This window comes from Pseudopipra pipra, chromosome 1 (assembly GCF_036250125.1).
Source record: "Pseudopipra pipra isolate bDixPip1 chromosome 1, bDixPip1.hap1, whole genome shotgun sequence".
NCBI lineage: Eukaryota > Metazoa > Chordata > Aves > Passeriformes > Pipridae > Pseudopipra > Pseudopipra pipra.
The window spans coordinates 78,251,228-78,269,213 of NC_087549.1; the positions used below are offsets into that span (position 1 = coordinate 78,251,228).

Consider the following 17,986-nt stretch of genomic DNA (forward strand, 5'->3'; position numbering starts at 1 on the left):
GATTTGCTCCAACATAGCTCCAATGCAGGTAGCCAGACTTGTGCAGTGACATTGCTATGTAGAAAGAAGTTCATAGCTGTCTGATCTCAACAGCCATGAGGAGTGTCTCTTGGGAGGCAGAGCTACACAGGTCTGCCTGGAGCAATAGCTAAGCATAAAAGCTCATCTTAATGCTATTATGAGTGAGCACAATAGGAATATGTTTGGCTGTTAAAGCAGTACGATTGAACAATATTTTGTTTTTCCAATGCATGGTCTGCTCATTGGACCTCACCAAGTTCCTTATACATTAAATCAGTTTCAATGTGTTACCATGCTTTAGATCAGTCCTTTAATTTGAAATTTAAACCTTTTCTTCTTATGTAGATTTACTAAGAATAAGAGTATAATCGAGTAGATTTTTCATATGAAATATACATGAGATATTTTACTATTCAGTGGTGTTGGAGGTACTTGTAATTATCCAGTTGACTTTTGCTATAATAAGGGGTTTTTTTGCCAGCTGATAGTTGAGCACTGTGAAGAAAAGCATTGACAGTCTTTGTCTTTCCAACTCTGCATTGTAAGTAGGGATACTGAAATAACTCTGCAGTTCCCTGATTTTGTATATTGTCTTGCAAATCTGTTTCATAGTCTGCTTGTCAAAACCAGCAAAGCAGAAAAACTAGCTTTGAATAGTGTTTTGTGGGGCAGAAAGAAAATTTGTTCTGTTTGCTACAGACATAAAGGCTCTCAGTGTAGAGCCATTTGTGCAGAAGTTTTGAAGCCATTGAAATTATTTTTGAAATTATATTCACTGTTGTCTAGAACAATGGGATTTTGACTTGTATTTACTCTTTGTTATAAACATTCTTATTCAATGAAAGATTTTTTTGGATCTTTCACTTCAGGAATGATTCATTATGAAAGTATGTTCAACGCAAAAACATGAACTACTGGGCTATGTTATAAAATTTTTATCCATTGAAACTGAAATGAATAAATTTAAAATGTTGTATTAGTTTTTACAGGACAATGCAGATGTATCTATGTTACGTATATGTATGTATATGCGTGCTGCTTTCACAGTAAGTAAAACACCTTTCGTTTCTGTTTGCGTGAGAGGTAAGCTGGAGTGCATGGAGCTCTGCGTGGGCACTGGTGATGAGCCAGACAAGACCTGATGGGTCAGGATGAAAAGGCAGACTGACATGTGTAAAGTTGTAAGAACACCTGATTAGGAAGTAACGTATGAGACCTTCAGAAAACTGGAAGAAACCTTGCGTTTGGAGGCCTTATGAGGAACTTCCTGACATGGGTGATAAAAGAGCTGATAGGAAAGATGCTCTGTTGTACCCGATACCTTCTAGACAGAGGATGACTTGAGAGCAGCCCTGTACAGAAGGACTTGGGCATTCTCATGGAGGAAAAGCTGTACATGAGCAGGCAATGTGTGCTTGCAGCCCAGAGAGCCAACTGTATGCTGGGCTGCATCAAAGAAAGTGTGACCAGCAGGTTGAGGGAGGTAATTCTGCCCCTGTACTTTGCTCTCATGAGACCTCACCAAGAGGTACTACATCCAACACTGAGGGCCCAAACATAAGTAGGATATGGACCTGATGGAGTGAGTCCAGAGGAGGGTAACAAATATCGCAAGGCTGAAGCACCTCTCCTATGAAGACAGGATGAGAGAGCTGAGATTGTTCAGCCCGGAGAATAGAAAGCTCCGAGGGGACCTTATAGCAGCCTTCCAGAACCTAAAGAGGACCTACAAGAAAGCTGGAGAGGGACATTTTACAAAAGCATGTAGTGATTGGACAAGGGAGAATGGCTTTAACCTGAAAGAGTGTAGGTTTATACAGGATATTAGGAAGAAATTCTTTCCTATGAGAGTGGTGACTCTACAACATGCTTCCCAGAGAAACTGTGGATGCCCCATTCCTGGAAGTGTTCATGGTCAGGTTGGATGGGTCTTTGAACACTTGGTCTAGTGGAAGTTGTCCTGCCCATGGCAGGTGGTTTGGAACTAGATGATCATTGAGGTCCCTTCCAACGCAAACCATTCTATGTTTTCTATGATTATGGAAAGTAGTCCCACACTTTGAGACTTTTGTACCTATCATTTCTCAGAAGTTCTGCACTGATCTGGAACCTCAATATGTACAGGGTTTATCCTCCTATTTTTTATTCTTCTCTGGAAACAGTGTGTCTTCCACAGTATATGGACTCTGTGGCCAAAAATTCCTTGTCTACAAACTTTTTCAATGTTTTCTAGCACTGTGTATAACATATTAGGTTCCAAGAGTCAAAATTTTACGCTTTAAAATATTCATATTATTCTTCTATAATGGACACCAGAAAAGTTTTGTTTGAGGCCTAAAAAATAACAGTGCAGGAGTGTTCTTAGTTGGCAGTGAAGACTGCGCTTCAGGTGAGACACTGCTAAAGGTTTGCAGGATGCCTGTGACATAGAAACCAGTTTGTTTCAAGGAGGAAAGTTTGAAGAGACATTGCACTTAAGTGGCATTACTAAATAGACTGTTCATTGCAGAAAATCAGGTAATGCAACAAAGTATGTTCCAAGTGTACTCAATGAAAAGTACTGCAACTTTAACTTGTAAAAAAGGGCTATTTTTAAGACTTTTACTTTTACTTTTTTTTTTAAGTTTGATTCCTCAGAAAAGATACAGAAGGACCAGCGGGGAGGAGTGAGCAGAGTCTGCCTTTTGTTGTTGTAACTGTTCTTATTGTGACAATATCCTAGTAGGACCTGAATAGTCAGTAAAATGTGGTGTTCACTGATTTGGAAGTTGCAGGAGATAATGAAATGTGAAGGAAGCTGTCCTTGAAAAACAGGTACCTGTGTGCCCTAGATGAAAACTAATCTGTAGTACAAAGCATGGCTTCTGGTCACCCTAGATGCACTATCTTGATTAGGCATATATAGCACCACACCACTTCATTGTACTGATCAAAAAACAAGACAGAGACATAAGTTACAGAGCACAGATTATATATTCCTACACAGGCAGGTAAAACTCTTGAAATTTTTCCAGTGGTTTATATTGTTGCCATGTCAATCTACTGGTTCAAAGGAGTTCTTCTGGGAAAAAATACAAGAGATCTGTCAGATGAGGAAACTGTCTAGAGAATGGCTTCATGGGCTCTCTTCTTAGAAGGGCTAAGTCTAGATTTCAAAGCAGGTGCCCTCTGTGATGTATCTTACATTTCTGATTCCCTAATTATCCAAAGGAGTGTTCTCTGTCATTCAGACAAGTTCCCTCTGCACCCCAATCCTGTGCAAGTAGGATGTGGGTGTGATCTTTTAAATTTTTTTGATTCACTGATTATTTGCATCTGCTGTTGTTACATTTCCAAGCCCTAAACTGTACTTTATATGAACATGCATAATATGTTTTTATTTAGTATTGGTCCATATGTCAATCAATACCCATGGAAGTTCTCCTTCATCAATGCCAATATGTAAAAACACGAGCACTTTTTTTAACAGGAGTAAATATTTGTTGTCACACTTACTGAAAGGAACATAGCAGTACCCTGTCCTGCCTGAAAAATGGCTCATTTCAAATGTCTAAAAAGTACTTTCCTTTTTTTGTCTTACTCTTTCTTTTCCAGTTTGGATCACTCTCTGTTTTGGTGCCCACACTGTGGGAATGTTCTATTACTCCCTGGGTTCTTTCTGCAGTCTTGCTGCCAGATTTCTCCTCAGACAAAATGTGAAGTGATCCAGTTGGTCTAGGAGAACTTTAAAGGGCAGTACTATATTAGACCTCACTCCTTCTGGCTACTGCAGTCCTCCAAAACAAGTTAACAGGCAAATGTACTTTCAGCATTATGCTATAAAACACACACAGCAAGTAGCCAGATAGCCTTACCATTTTGATGTGTTACATTTTTTGAATGCATCAGACCCTTGAAGAATTTACATAAGGCTCAGAAAAGATGTAGCTCTTGCTGCAGTCTACCTCAAGCTGTCTTGCAACAGAGGGATATCTGCCTTCATAAATCTGCTTTATTCTCTGTAAGCAGAGGAAAATGCTGCTAAAAGTTGTAATGTAACTGAGCAATCTAGAAAAATAAAACATACTGCTAAAAACAGCACATATTAATAACCATCATAAAGTGGCCTGATCACATGCAAATACTGGGAAAGGAAATGTCTTGTATAGGATGTGACTGATATATCAAATAAGTTTTTGAGTGTGTACTGAATTTGTAGTATGCCTTTCTATATCTGACAATATTGATATTGGAAGGGACCGTTGTGATACAAAACAATGAGTTAACCAGTCGTTTTTCTTTCTCGTGTGTTTTTCATGTAAACTAATTTAATTTCACCTTAAACTCTGACAGAATGAGACAACATATATGCCCTGGAACAAGAATGTGTGCAAATAGGTTTGAGATGGATGAATGGAACTTCAAATAGGGGAGTCCTGAGACTAGCTGAATACAGCGAGTAAGTGAAAGACCTGATGAAAACAGGGAAGATACTGTTTGAATATAAAATTGAATCTAATATTAGTGATATTTTGCAGTGTTAGAAAAAAACAAGAAATTAGAGGAATCAAAAAATAAATGGGAGGCATAACCAAAGTAAAAAGGAATAAGGTGTGTAGGTAGGGTCAAAAAGTTGAGTGAAGACAAGGTGTGGAAATGCACGAACTTGATTATTCCTAACTATACTATGAAAAGGTTAAGTCATAGTGAAATGTTCTCTCAGAAATAGTTTGTTCAGTATAGCCTATCTTAGGTTTCAAAAGAAGGGGAACTGAATCACTGTCTTACTGTCCTGCTGCTAGAACTCAGTCCCTTTTATAGGTAGTGTTTAATTATTGATTCATTTTCTTCTTAAAAACTGTTTTGAAGGGTAGAATTTGGAAGTTTTGTTAGATTACATCTGAAAAGAAGCTGACATTTTTTTCCCCAGTACATATAATAAGATATGCCAAAGAGACTGATCACAGATCTTTGAAGTTCTTTTCTGCAGTTACCCCATTTTCAGGATATTACTGAAATCACAAAAACTTTAGAAATTCTTTGGAAAAGAACCAAGATCAGGTGAATTGGAATGAGGTTTTCTTATTAAGTTTTTATATTTAATTTTTCATGCCATTAAAATGACACCTTGCAGTATATTAATTTTCAGTGTGAGTATGTTTCATTATACCCCAAAGGCCTAACTTGATATGTAGCAATGCGACATAACTAACATTATTGGTTCCTGTTACCATGAAAGTGAGACTACTTCAGATGAGAGCTGTGCTTTGTTTAAACAGTCTTTAAATAGTTTCTGTTTATGTTGCCTTCTTAGCTGCCTCTGGCAAATAGCAGATTTCAGGTATTAATCTTTGCAAATGAATGCAAAACAAAAATAATATATTTTAAATGCAACATAAGTCCTGAAGTTGCAACATTAAAATTTATAAGTGAGAACACTGAAAAATTAGATGCTCACTGCAAATGTTTCTGAGACCAGTAGATTTAGGTCAAACACAAGTACCATCATACAAATTATGTGTATTGCCATCTATGTCTACCTTCATATATACTAAGGCAGATATTTAAGCAACAAAGAGGAGTTAAAACTATGTACTTCAAATGAAATAACAGTTTTATGTAGTCCATCTTTTTGGAATTACTGGGTGAGACTGTAACAGTGTTTTACTGAAGGTGATATGGTGATTTGTTTTTTAAAATTGCTATTTGCCTATATCTGGTAAGGTTGGACGGTACTTGAAATTTAGCTCTTCTGAAACTAAACTGAATATCTGAATTTAGTGTTGTCATATATCCAAAGTTTACTTTGTCACACATTCGGTGATATCTGTATATTTGCTCAGAAAAAGATAAAAACATTTACAGAATAGTTTTCATCAACAGGCAAAAAACCAGTGACTTAGTGACCCATTGTGGAGTGACTTATTCAGCTACTAGAAAGCAGACTTCATGCAGTAACACTACAATCCTACATATTTTATGAGTATAATTTGGCGTGATTGAAAATTATGAGGAACTGAAACAGAAAAAGATCAAGGTCCATGAAAATTTTCAAGATTGCAGGTATCATATACTTCTGTATGCATATTCAAGTAACTTTGATTAAAACTCCTTATTTTTAGATAAGTATGGTGGGAATTTTCTTTCCTAATGTCAGTGTAATTTTCTCATAAGCTTCCCAGAAGTCAGCTTCACTTAATACAACACTTTGGCTTTCAACAGCATTAAAGGGGCAAATATCTCCTTGTAATCTCCTCCAGTTTTTATTTCTGTACTTATATATTCAAACTGTCTCCATTTAGATTTTTTATTTTCCTTAGACCTCTGGGCGTTCTGGAGAAGGATCCATCTTCACACTGCAAGGCAGTCTTCATCTCTTGGGTAATCTACAAACTGAATATTGTATTAAAAAGTACCTAGAGGTTTTATTTTTTGCATTGTGTTCATTTATAGAATATCGCATATGTTGTGACACATAGCTAAATTCAGTTACCTCAGCAGAGATGAATGACTTCTTCGGTGTTATAAGAAATGTGAAAAGCTGAAAAAAACATTTTCTCCCATTGTCATTTAAGTGGTTTTATGACAAAACCTCTCTCTGTTAGAATAAGAGAACATTTACTGCAATTTTTATGTGAAACGATGCTATAGAGGAATTTTTCATCTCTCTTAGTACCCGACTGTGACTAAATTATAGTCTTTTAACTTAGATGGGGGTAGGGGAGAAAGCAAATCCACTGAATGGAGGGCAACATTCCCCCTATGGAAATATACAACCTAAATAAATGTGGTATAGTCTTTGTCACAGTTTTCTGAATGAGACTGATGGAACACTGAAATAACTAAAGACCTATTCTGAATAATTTGAAGTAGGTTGATGTTTGTAATATGTAGGCTCTTTTAATTTTGGAGATAGTATAGGAATGTCTAATAGAAAATTAATACCATAGTTATAGTCATGTTTCTGTGATTCAAAAGCAGCTTTTTAGAAACTCAGTGTTTCATTTCTGGTTACTAGCAATTTATATAATAATAATAATTTTTCTTCTATTAAACATATTGACTTTCCGTTAACACAAAAAGAACCTATTTCAATTTGGAAATGTTTGAATTTTTAAAACATGTGAGATTTTAAATGAGATTTTGACATACGGTTTTGAAGGTATTTGATTTTTTTTTAAATAAATTTTAAATTATTCTATTGTTAAAGTCCATCATTGTTTAACCCTAGCTAGCAACTAAGTATTACATAGCACCTTACTCTTCTTACCCTCACCCCAGTGGGGAGGAGAATAGTAGACAAAAAGTAAACCTTATGGAGTGAGATAAAACCAGCTTAATAATTGAAACAAAAAAAATATAATAATAATAACAACAACAATGATAATAATGGCAATGATAATAATTGTAATGAAATAGAGAGAGAGATAGAAATAAAACCCAACAGAAATAAATGATGAATGATACAATTGCTCACTACCTATTGACTGATGCCCAGCCCATCCCAGAAGAGAAATCAGCAGGTTTCAGTCAACTCTTCCCAGTTTATATAATGGGCTTGATGTTCTATGGTATGGACAATCCCTTTGGTCAGTTCTGGTCAGCTGCCCTGGTCATGCTCCCCCCCAACCTTCTTGTGCACCTGCTCACTGGCAGAGTACAAGAAACTGAAAACTGTCAGATCCAGAGTAAGGGCTGCTCAGCAACACTAAAACTGTGTTATCAACATTATTTTCATACTAAGTCCAAAACAGCACTGTACCAGCTACTAAAAAGAAAATGAATTCTATCCCAGTTGAAACCAAGACAAAGTTCTTTCAAAACAGTTACATATGTTCATTGAAGCTTGCTGACTAGTACACGTCTTCTACATGATTAGAGTTCATTAATGCAAAAACTCTGTTGGTCACAGAATTTAAATAATCTCATCTGCACCTCGAGTGTGCAGGAACTAGGTTTTGTCCCCAAAGCCAGCTTGGTGTAGGTGACTGAGTCTTTCTAGGCACCTCCGTAACTTCTATCCTATAACTTTTCCTAACTCAAAAAAATGAAAGATAATTGTCTTGGGAAAGCGAAGAGCAAACCTAAGTTTAAGTTTAAACTAGGACTACAGTGCAGAAAGAGCTTGAGAGTATTTCCTTTTATAATTATACTGAAATCTGTTTTGTCCAAATGGAACCTGGGTGAACTGGTTGATGAAATATATAAGCTTCATATAATCTGCAATTTACTATATGCAGTACTAAGGAGAAACCAGTCACTTCTTGCTGAGTGACAAGCTATAGCCCTACAACTGTAGAGCCTGGAAGGGCTTCTTTGTACTCCTAGGCAGAAATATCGTTTCTTTAATGTTTGCTGAAATAATTTCAGAATTTGGTTTTTCTGGCTCTGTAGTTTTATGACATACTCAGGAAAGATCAAGAACTAAGCAATACTGCATTTCTAGGATCTCTTGTGACTATGCTTTGAATTAAATTATGAAAGAATGGAAATGGTAAAGGAAATAACCCATATAGTTAGTTACAAGGGAAGGTTATCAACAGTAATACAGTCGAAACTTAACAAGAGTCTAATAGATGTTTTTAAATTAGTATTTTAAAAGAAACTGCTTATAATAAACCCTCTTTCAGGCAGTGTTAATGGATTGCATTTACGCAGTAAGCTATTCGGAGCAATTTGTATATCATAATATGTGCACTTCTGTAGTTCAATACAGAATACAAAATGAACCCTAGACAAGCTGCATTCCAACAATACAGTATTTAATAGCTCTGTTCATTATTTTGCTTTGACATTTGCTGTAATGCACTACCTACCTGAGTTGTAGGTGCTTCATCATTCAGCCTGCAATCTTTAGGGAGGAAGCAAGGATCTTGAGATGTGTACAGTAACATGTATTATAGCAAGAGATTTACAACTTTTAGAAGCCGTTCAAGCAGCAGAACCCTTTAGCCTACTAGAGAGAAGTGCTCATGCCACTAACAAATGCAGAAGTTAATCTAACCATTTAATACCTCAAAATGTTTCCTGTTTTATCCCTCTACAAAATTAGTTCAAAGCAAAAATCCTCAGCAGCCTTGTACTACCAAGTTCTCTGTTTAACAGAGTTAATGCCATAATGCATGGATGCTAGGAAGACATTAAATACTGCATCTGTGCCAAATATACGGATTGACTCTGAACAGAATTCTAGGGCTTGGTATTTTGAGTCACCTGCACTTGGAGGCTCCTTTTTTTTGGTCATATAACTACAGTCTGGCTGCACAGATGCCTCAGATATCTTCAAAAAGCCCAAAGGAAATGTGCACATGTGTTTTGACTGGCTTCTTGAAAGATAGGCTTCATCACTGCTGATGTTTGTGTCAGTAATGTCATTGGCAGATGGAAGTAAATTTCATGTAGTTATTTCTGTTGGGAGGTTATTGTAGTCTCATTTTTATGACCTTCAAAATTATACAAGTAGCAGGATACATCCAAGAAGGTTTTAGAAACTATTCAGACCATGATTAGCTTCAATACACTCCTTGTTTCATAATGTACATGTAGCTTTTTGGCATCAGTACACTTATTTTCATAAATTCTGTGTAGTAGCATAACAACCTAATACTCTTTTGAGCTCAGATGATCACAGAGTTTGTTTAATTTATATGTCAGTCTATATAATCTGACTGGCACTATTAGCCTCTTTTGGTTGTGTATCTTTATGGTCCCGTTATGAACTACATCATAGTCTAATTGCATTTAATCCTTTAATGACAATACTTAGAACTGCCTATCATAAGCATGAGCTTTTTATAATTACGGCTATTCTAAACCCATCATAAAGCAAAATAATATTTTAATATTATTAATGATTCAGAAATAACAGGTCAGGCTATAAGCTGTACAGAATACAAAATTCTGAGATCATCCGTATTCTTAAATGACACTGAACAAGTGTCAAAATAATGTTAATTTCATGCCATGGTAGCTAGGACCCTGTTAAGAATACCATAATTTTAGTATACCAGGTGTCAGTGTTTTAAATAGATATCTGTAATAGAATAGAAAGATGAGATGAATTTGTTAAATTGATGTGAATGGAGAAAAACTGGGTATGTCTATGTCTAGTTATATAGTTAGTGGATGGACAACATTCCAAGAATGTTTGGATTTTAATAACATGGGGATTAGCAGAACTGGATAGCTCTAGTCACTGCTTATTATTGTCATTATTAATCTTTATTAGATCACTGGATATATGTCTTGGTGCTTTTGGACAGACTACATGGACTCAACTGTTTTGGTGGTTGATGGTGTGTATGAGACCATGAGTGTGAGCGAATAAAACTGTTCTGTGTTAAAAAACCTCACATTACCCTCCTGTAGGATCTTACATTGAGTTTTGCTGCATTTGTTAGCTTCACAATATTTCTATGCATATAAAATGACCTATGCTTTTAGACTTTTTGCATTTAGATTTGTTTTCAAATGAGATCATCTCTATATCTGCAGAAGGCTCCTATGAACAACTGGATAGTTGTGTAAATGTATTAAATTGCACTTTTCCCTGGGGAGAGTGAAATAACTGTAGTTCTAAATTATTAGAAATGTCAGTGATTATACTAATTGCAATCTGTAATAATCCTAAATATGTTGAGGCTGTAGTTTATCACAAGTCTACCTTTTATATACTTGGATACAGACTCCACATGCAATACTTCATCTTGATGTGGGCACTGAGTTTTTGGCTTGTCTTTGTATGCATCCATCTGCCGTACTATCTGTATGCTTGGTCACCAGGTGGTAGATAAAGAAATTAAAGTGTTATCATGTGTTCTTGAGGATCCCCTTGGTAGCAAGCAGTCCTAAATGAGGAGCATGTTTGTGACTAATGAAGGGATTCTGCTGCCAAAAGCTTGTTGTTTCTCCCAGGTCATACTCTCTCACTGATGTATCATTCCTGAGAAAAGACCATAAAGGAGAAATACATTGTGAATACCCTCTTTGATAGAACCTTATGATTTCTAGACTGTGTTTGGAGGCTTTGCACTTTGAATCAAATCCAATTTTCCTTTATCCCTTTGATAAATCTCTGGAATATTTTTTTCTTCTTACTTTTTCTACAGCTTCCCTAGCAGAATTTTAAGACTCAGCTCTGCTAAAATCACAGGGCCTTGTCACATTGATTTGATTTGTAGTTTAAAATGTTAATTTCTGTTAGCTGTGTCTTTATGTTGAGAAGTTTATGTGGAGGTGAAGAGTTGAGAGTGAATGTTTTTAGATGTAGTGTAAAATGAAATTTTTAATTATTTTTATCAAGTTTGTGCTTGGAACAATCATAGAGGAGTCTATTATTTTACAAACTCTTTTCATGAAATGAATGTCAGTTTCCTAAGGGAGATAACATATCTCCATGAAAAGCAGCAGCAATGTGACCATTTTGAGAAATGTTAATATTAGAAATAATTGTTTCTGGCTGAGATGCAGCTGAATCATACAATGATACATCATTAATGACTAAATAATACAATTTTTAATTTAATTTATTTGTCCTTGTCTCTTCGTTTCCATTTTGATAAAGGTGCCATGTGGCAGTTCTTGAACTCTCATATCAAAGAAGATTGCATATTTGTGATATTTGACTGGAAAAAAAAGAAGTGTATTCATTTAAAGTAATGAGTCAAGGTTTTATTGGAACGATATGACTCAAGGTCGAGAACGGGTGTTAGATAGCAAGAGAAAGGCTACTAGCTGGTCACAGAATTCCAGTGATGTGAGTATGCTAGATGTACTGCCTCATTCTCATCTTTTTGAATACATCAAGAGAATAAGTCAATTCAGTGATCATGAAAGTAATGAAATATCAGTGGAAAGTAATTAAATTTTTCCTATCTCTAAACCAGTTTCTGCACCATTCTTAAGCTACTATACCTAAAAATTTCCCTTCTTCAAAAGTACAAGGAAGCATACCTTCATGTACATGAGTATAGAAGTCTGCCTGGTTTCTCTCAAGTGTTTGCATAAGATTGTGAAGGTGAGTGAGGTAACTAGCTAGTACTTGCAGAAAATTTGGCCTTCGTTTAGACAACTAGGTATAGGAAGACTATATTCTTAATATTAGACCATCTATTTAGAAAAAAATACTGTCCAGATGCCTCACTCACTTCTAGACAAATCTAGAAATGATGACACAGGATAGCTTGGAAGCTGTGTAGAGACAAAGATACACAACTACTTGATCCTCTAATCCTTGCCTCCTGATACCTAGAGTGATTTGAAGAGTTGGTAATTAAAATAATTTGTACACTGCTTCCATTGAGAAATTTTTATTCAAATAAATGTCAGGAAAAAGGATAAATAGCCCTAGAAGTAAAATCACAGTCCTATAAATTAAGTAAATGTACTCCCTGTAGATAGTTTCAAAATACTGAGTTTTAAAATTCTGTCAAATTATTTCCTTTATACAAAAGTGTACAAATACAAAAGTATACAAATTTGTGATTTTTCCAGGGGAAAGCAGGGGGTGGGGAGGGTTGGGGGAAAAACAAGACACAACAAAACAGAAAAACACAAAAACTTTTCCCTTTCTAATAGCTTTCTAGACTGCATGCGAAATTCCAAGTGATGCAAAACTTGTGAGATGAATGTATTTTAAAAAATGAAAAGCTAAGAGCACAAAAAAGCAGTTTGATTGATTGTTGTATAATTTGAATAATTTGAAAGTTTTGGATAATTCTTTTATGAGTTTAAAAAAAAATTAACTAAAAGAGAAACTATAACTATAAGATGAAATAGGAGATTTCCAGTAGAAAAAAAATGAACAAGTTGTAAACTCAATTGAAATGGGACAAAAAATCCTCAGCTTGATAATGACATAAATTAATGGCATTATGTTCTATTTATTGGCTAAGAACTTCAATAGCAGAGAATGTTTTAGAAGGTGATATGAAAACTTCCTTTGTAGAAAAATTTGATGAATGAGATCAAGAGAAACTCATGTACCTGCATGTACACATTTTGTTTCTTTTTGTATTTCTATTTTCAAAATTCGGTATTGAGGTACAAGACTTATTATGTTTAAGCTTTTATTTAATGCAAATCTTAACTGAGCCCAAAATAGTAGAACATTTTGGCCACAATACCAAAAAAGATATAGAAACTAGGAAAAGTTTCTTAGTTAAATGTCAGGATCCTGAGTACACCATGACACTTCAACTGTCCTGAGCAGCCTCCCCTGGATCCACCCTTCACACCCTGCCTGTGGGCCCAGGATGCCATTTCAGGTCAGGCCACACATCCCCTCCTTGTCAGAGCTGTGCTGGAGACGTGCTCTCTCAAGTTTTGTCTCTGGATGAGCCTTGGACCTATGTTGTAATCTTGTTTCCAGTTGTGTTTCTGGCCCATCTCCTGATAAGGTTCACTAAGTGGACTCTGGACCCAGTTGATTGCTTTGATTTCTCTGGGAGTGTCACTGCAGCCTGTTACCTGCACCTTGCTCTCCCCACAGCTTTTGGATGTGTCGCACTATTGTGTCCTGGTTGGTGAGGGCACTGTCTGAGTTGCTATCACCCATGTCTTCCGCCTCATCCTCCCATGTGAAAGAGTCCCACTCATTGACATTTAACTTCTAATTAATATGTTAGCGTTTTCAGCTTTAATACGTGTGCAAAATTTTGAGTATGTAGTTTACTTATTGAAAGTTTTAATACAATGAACCATAAAATAATTTTTTTTTTTTTTTTAATCTATGACCTACCGGAATTTCTGTTTTGGAAAAACAAAAAGTGGTAAAAAGCAAAAGGTTTTTGTTTTTAATTATGGGCTGAGAACTTCAATATCAGAGAAGGCTTATAATCTGTAGTGACATTAAGACCAGATGTTCGAAAAATGATTGGGAATGAGATAATCAGTTGCCAAGATAGGTTTGTAAGGAACAGGTCTTGTCAAAGTCTCTGAAAGGGTTTTTGGAAAAGTTTTCAAAGTTAAATCTCAGGGAGAGAGAAGAATGTAGTCTATATTTTATTGAAGAGTCATTAAAGTGTCACTTGGCCTAATCTAAGCCACCAAAAGAATAAATATTAATTTTAGGGTGGAGTCTTTGGTCTAAAGTTTACTAGAAGAAAGAATCTAGAGTGTTACAATGAGCTATAGCAATCTATGTTCTTCAAAGCTGAGAACTGGCAGTAGTCTTACTTTTGTTCAAATAATTATTTTTGACCATGGTACAAGTTGTCAAAAGACTCACAAAAAGTATTAAAAAAAAAAAAATGGACTGCAGAGTAACATACACCAAAGTTCTGTAAAGAAGCAAGCATAAAAAAAACTATTTCAAAATCTAAAGTCATTCATGTTGGCAGCACCCAAGAACGAGTGAAAAGAGTAGAACAAAAGGAAAATTACATTCATATTGTACATAACATGTTATGAGAAGGCTAGTTTGTGTCAAGTGCAGAAAATACAGCTAAAGAAACTGAGTTGAACTTTAGTCAACTGCAGTCTTCAAGACTGTTATAGATTTTGTTGCTCAGCCCGGTATATGGCCTGTGGGATGAGAAGCAGAATAAGTGAAAAGGGTGTAGATTCAAAGAAGTTAGAGTTATAGTAACTTAATTTGGAGGGAAAAAAAGAGATATTTCTCTAACACCAAGTGGTTGTACATTGTCAGGTCTATAGAATTGTATTTGTTGTGAGGTCTATAAAATTATATTCAGAAAATTATTTAGTTTGTACTGAGCATCAGGGATAGTAGGCTGAAAGTTGTGCCCTCATTCTGCCCAAAATGCAAAGGAGAATATACAGAGGCCAAAATGTAATTTGCCTTCTCTGTGTTCTGTTTACAGGCCCAATAGATTTTAAAGAAATATGAAGATGCAACTGATGTGGATTTTTTTCCAGAGAAAACTGATAAAGTATTTTGGGCATACTAAATATATTTAAACATTCACTAGGTAAAATGGAGAGCTTATGGATATTAAGATTCTTTCTATTTGGATTTTTTAGTTTACCTACAGCTCAGACTTACCCACTCTCAGCTTCACCATTTCTCTTGAATTTGGTTGAGATTGTAGAACTGCTCTTGATGGAAAGAGCAAACTCTAATGGTAAGAATCAACACGTGTTTTCACCAAGTTGAGTTAATACATTAGCAACTAGGTAAAAATAGCACTAGCAATGATTAAGTGCAGTCTTCTCTTCTTTGTTGATGCATTAAGCTGCAATGCATTACATAAAAGGTTAAATTCTGAATATTCAATAACTCTTCACTGCCTCCTGAAGTAAAAATAAGAAAATAAATCATATGCATTTTGTTGGCATAGATTACTACTGACAATTGTAATAACAGGAAAAGAAATTCAACTGTATTATCTGCAGAAATTAATTCAGTCAGTAAAGTGACTTACTTTGATGCTTCCTTTGGTCAATTACACAACATTAAAAAGATATTAAAAGGAACAAGGCATCAAAAGATAACCAAACTCACACAAAGGACTATTTTGAAAGGTTGGATGAGCTAAAATAGAAATTATTTTTTTTCCATTGGAAAGGGAGATTAATGCTTTAAGGTGTTTTTTAATCTAGTGTTTAATATCAAGGGTTTAAGATCAAGGGTGCATTCATATTGAAGTAGAATGGGTCATTATGGATTTTATACCACAATTCTGTATTGTTGAGATCTCACTGGATTGGCTGGAACATATAAATTTAACCTCAAATCTTAGAGGTTGTCGAAGTTAATGGTACAAATCCAATATACCAGAGACATCATGTCAGATTCCCCTACTCTACTGTTTCTTCTGGTTTTGACCAAGCTAAATTAAACAGACTCAGTCTCATCATCTATAAAGCATCTGTGTCAAATGAAAGTATGGTGTCAAATGTAAAGTACTGGATTAAACTGAAGGATTAACACTTATTCAATTTCTGTGCAAGTCCCAGTTTTAAGAACTGGCTATATGAGACAATAAGAATTTGTAACTAAATGGAAAATAGTGGGGAAGGTTCTTACTAAATATGTTTTAAAAACTTACTCTTTGGGAAGTGTATTTTCACTTTAAAATCTTCACAGTAGGAAAAGTAGAAGTGGGCTAAAGATACCTGCAGGCACAAAGGTAAGAAGCGTGTGACATGAATTCTTAAAATAAAAGGTTCATAGAACACAACCATGTGTGTATATATATATGTATATGAATAAAAATTCTATGAGATAAATCCATTGTTCTTGTTGCCCCATGTTCTGGCTTCTGTCAGCAGAACAAGATTAAAAATACGTGTTTAGTTAACATATCAGACTGTGACATATTATACTAGTAATGCATCAGACTATGAAAAGTCTTCTGTCATTAAATCACAGGTGAAGGTTAAGGAAATGGAATGTCAGAGGGAAAAACTGTTTAACTAAATGAAAAGAGTAGCATGCAAGTAGGTAGGACTGGCTTGGACACTCTAGAGAAAATTAGAAGGTATTTGATTAACAGTATGCTACCTTTCTCATGGAATTTTCTGCTCGGAACTTGGAGGTAGATGGTGCATGCATAAGAGGAACTATGAAATGAATGGCTTTGATAGTGGTAGATTCATTCATTGTGTTTTCTTTTGCGATGGTGCCAATGCATATATGCATATGTCTAGGGAAGAGCAGACAGAATTCAAATAGAGCCTTGGATTTAAAATTCTAGTTTACACAGCCATCTAGTCACCCTCTAGACAGAATGCCAGAGCAGGGAGAGTCTGTTGAAATTTTTTTTTTATTTGTGTCTGAAGCAAAATAGCACATTCAAAAAATCCAAAAACTAAGCAAAACAAAACAGATTGTGAACAGATTTCTAGATTGTGCTAGAAAAGGGAACCAGACCACATAAATAATAACTGTACTGTTCATTTCTATGTGAACAAAACATGCCATAAGACAAAAATGTGTTACTTTTGTTGAAGGCAAAATTTTAAACCTACTTCTGCATGAAGGTCTTGTGTTTTGCATGTTAAGACACTACATACCTCTGTGAACTAAAATTCTGCCTCCTCTCCTTGATTATATTCTATTACTGTATTACACATAAGTGCAATTTACAAGTAAATAATTTGAGCTAGTTGTTTTGTTTTTCATTAGCAGAAAGATCATAAATTGTCAAAGAGGCAACTGCCTCTGCCTGTCTTGCCATGCTCAGCTCCTGGCTCCTTGTCCCTCCCGGAAGCAGCTTGCCCTTGTTGTTGCCTGATATTTTATGCCTGACATTATATGGCTCTTTGTATGTTTTGCAGAACTTATTCAGAATGATTGTTTTATTATCCAGAAAAGGAAATGAGCCATCCTGAGTGCCTGGTTAGTCTTAATAGGACTAAGGAAGTTACTGGTAAATACAAACCACCTGAATTTGTTGAGCACTGGAATGTTGTAGGCACAAGAAGCTCTGAGCTCACATAATACAGCAGTGCAAAGAGACTCAGTTTCAGCAAAATGGATATTATCAGAGTTGAATTACGACCACAAAATCATTCATGCAACTTAGGAATCCAAGTAGTACTAAGGCCTACCTGCCCTACTGCTGGGATCCCAGAACCAGCCCTATGCAGGACTTGGCTTTCTGATATATCAGCAGCGGAAACTTCAAAATGATATGTAGAATACTCTGAACCTGTTTAAAAGAAACAAGCAAAAACTCCTTAGGTTTTTAGTTCTTAAGTGGTTGCTTTGCAGTATGAATGAAATATGCGAAAAGATCAGGAAAATGAGTGTAATTCTGTAATGTGATATGTACAGTTGTTGGAAGGAAAACAAAAGAGCAGAGTGACATCTGAAAGGCTTAAGGGAGTTAAGGGGAATGTTTTTTACAAGTTTATGAGGAGAAATATAGAAAGATAAAGTTGCCTGATTGATAAATGTGGAAATAAACTGGTGATATTTAAAAAAAAATAAAAAAAAGACTGAGTTCTGTTAACTATCTTTAATAATAAGAAAAGATAGCTGGATAATTAGAAAGTAATGACATTTTCTAAAATAGCTTCA

General features: G+C 35.4%; 1 long non-coding RNA gene across 1 annotated transcript; it reads left to right on the plus strand.

Moving 5' to 3' along the window:
• Positions 1 to 464: 464 nt before the first annotated feature.
• On the plus strand, positions 465 to 14,957 carry LOC135418504 (uncharacterized). The gene is made up of 3 exons (XR_010432496.1): positions 465 to 562; positions 11,564 to 11,755; positions 14,823 to 14,957. It is a non-coding gene; the product is annotated as an uncharacterized LOC135418504 (long non-coding RNA).
• The last annotated feature ends 3,029 nt before the right edge of the window (positions 14,958 to 17,986 follow it).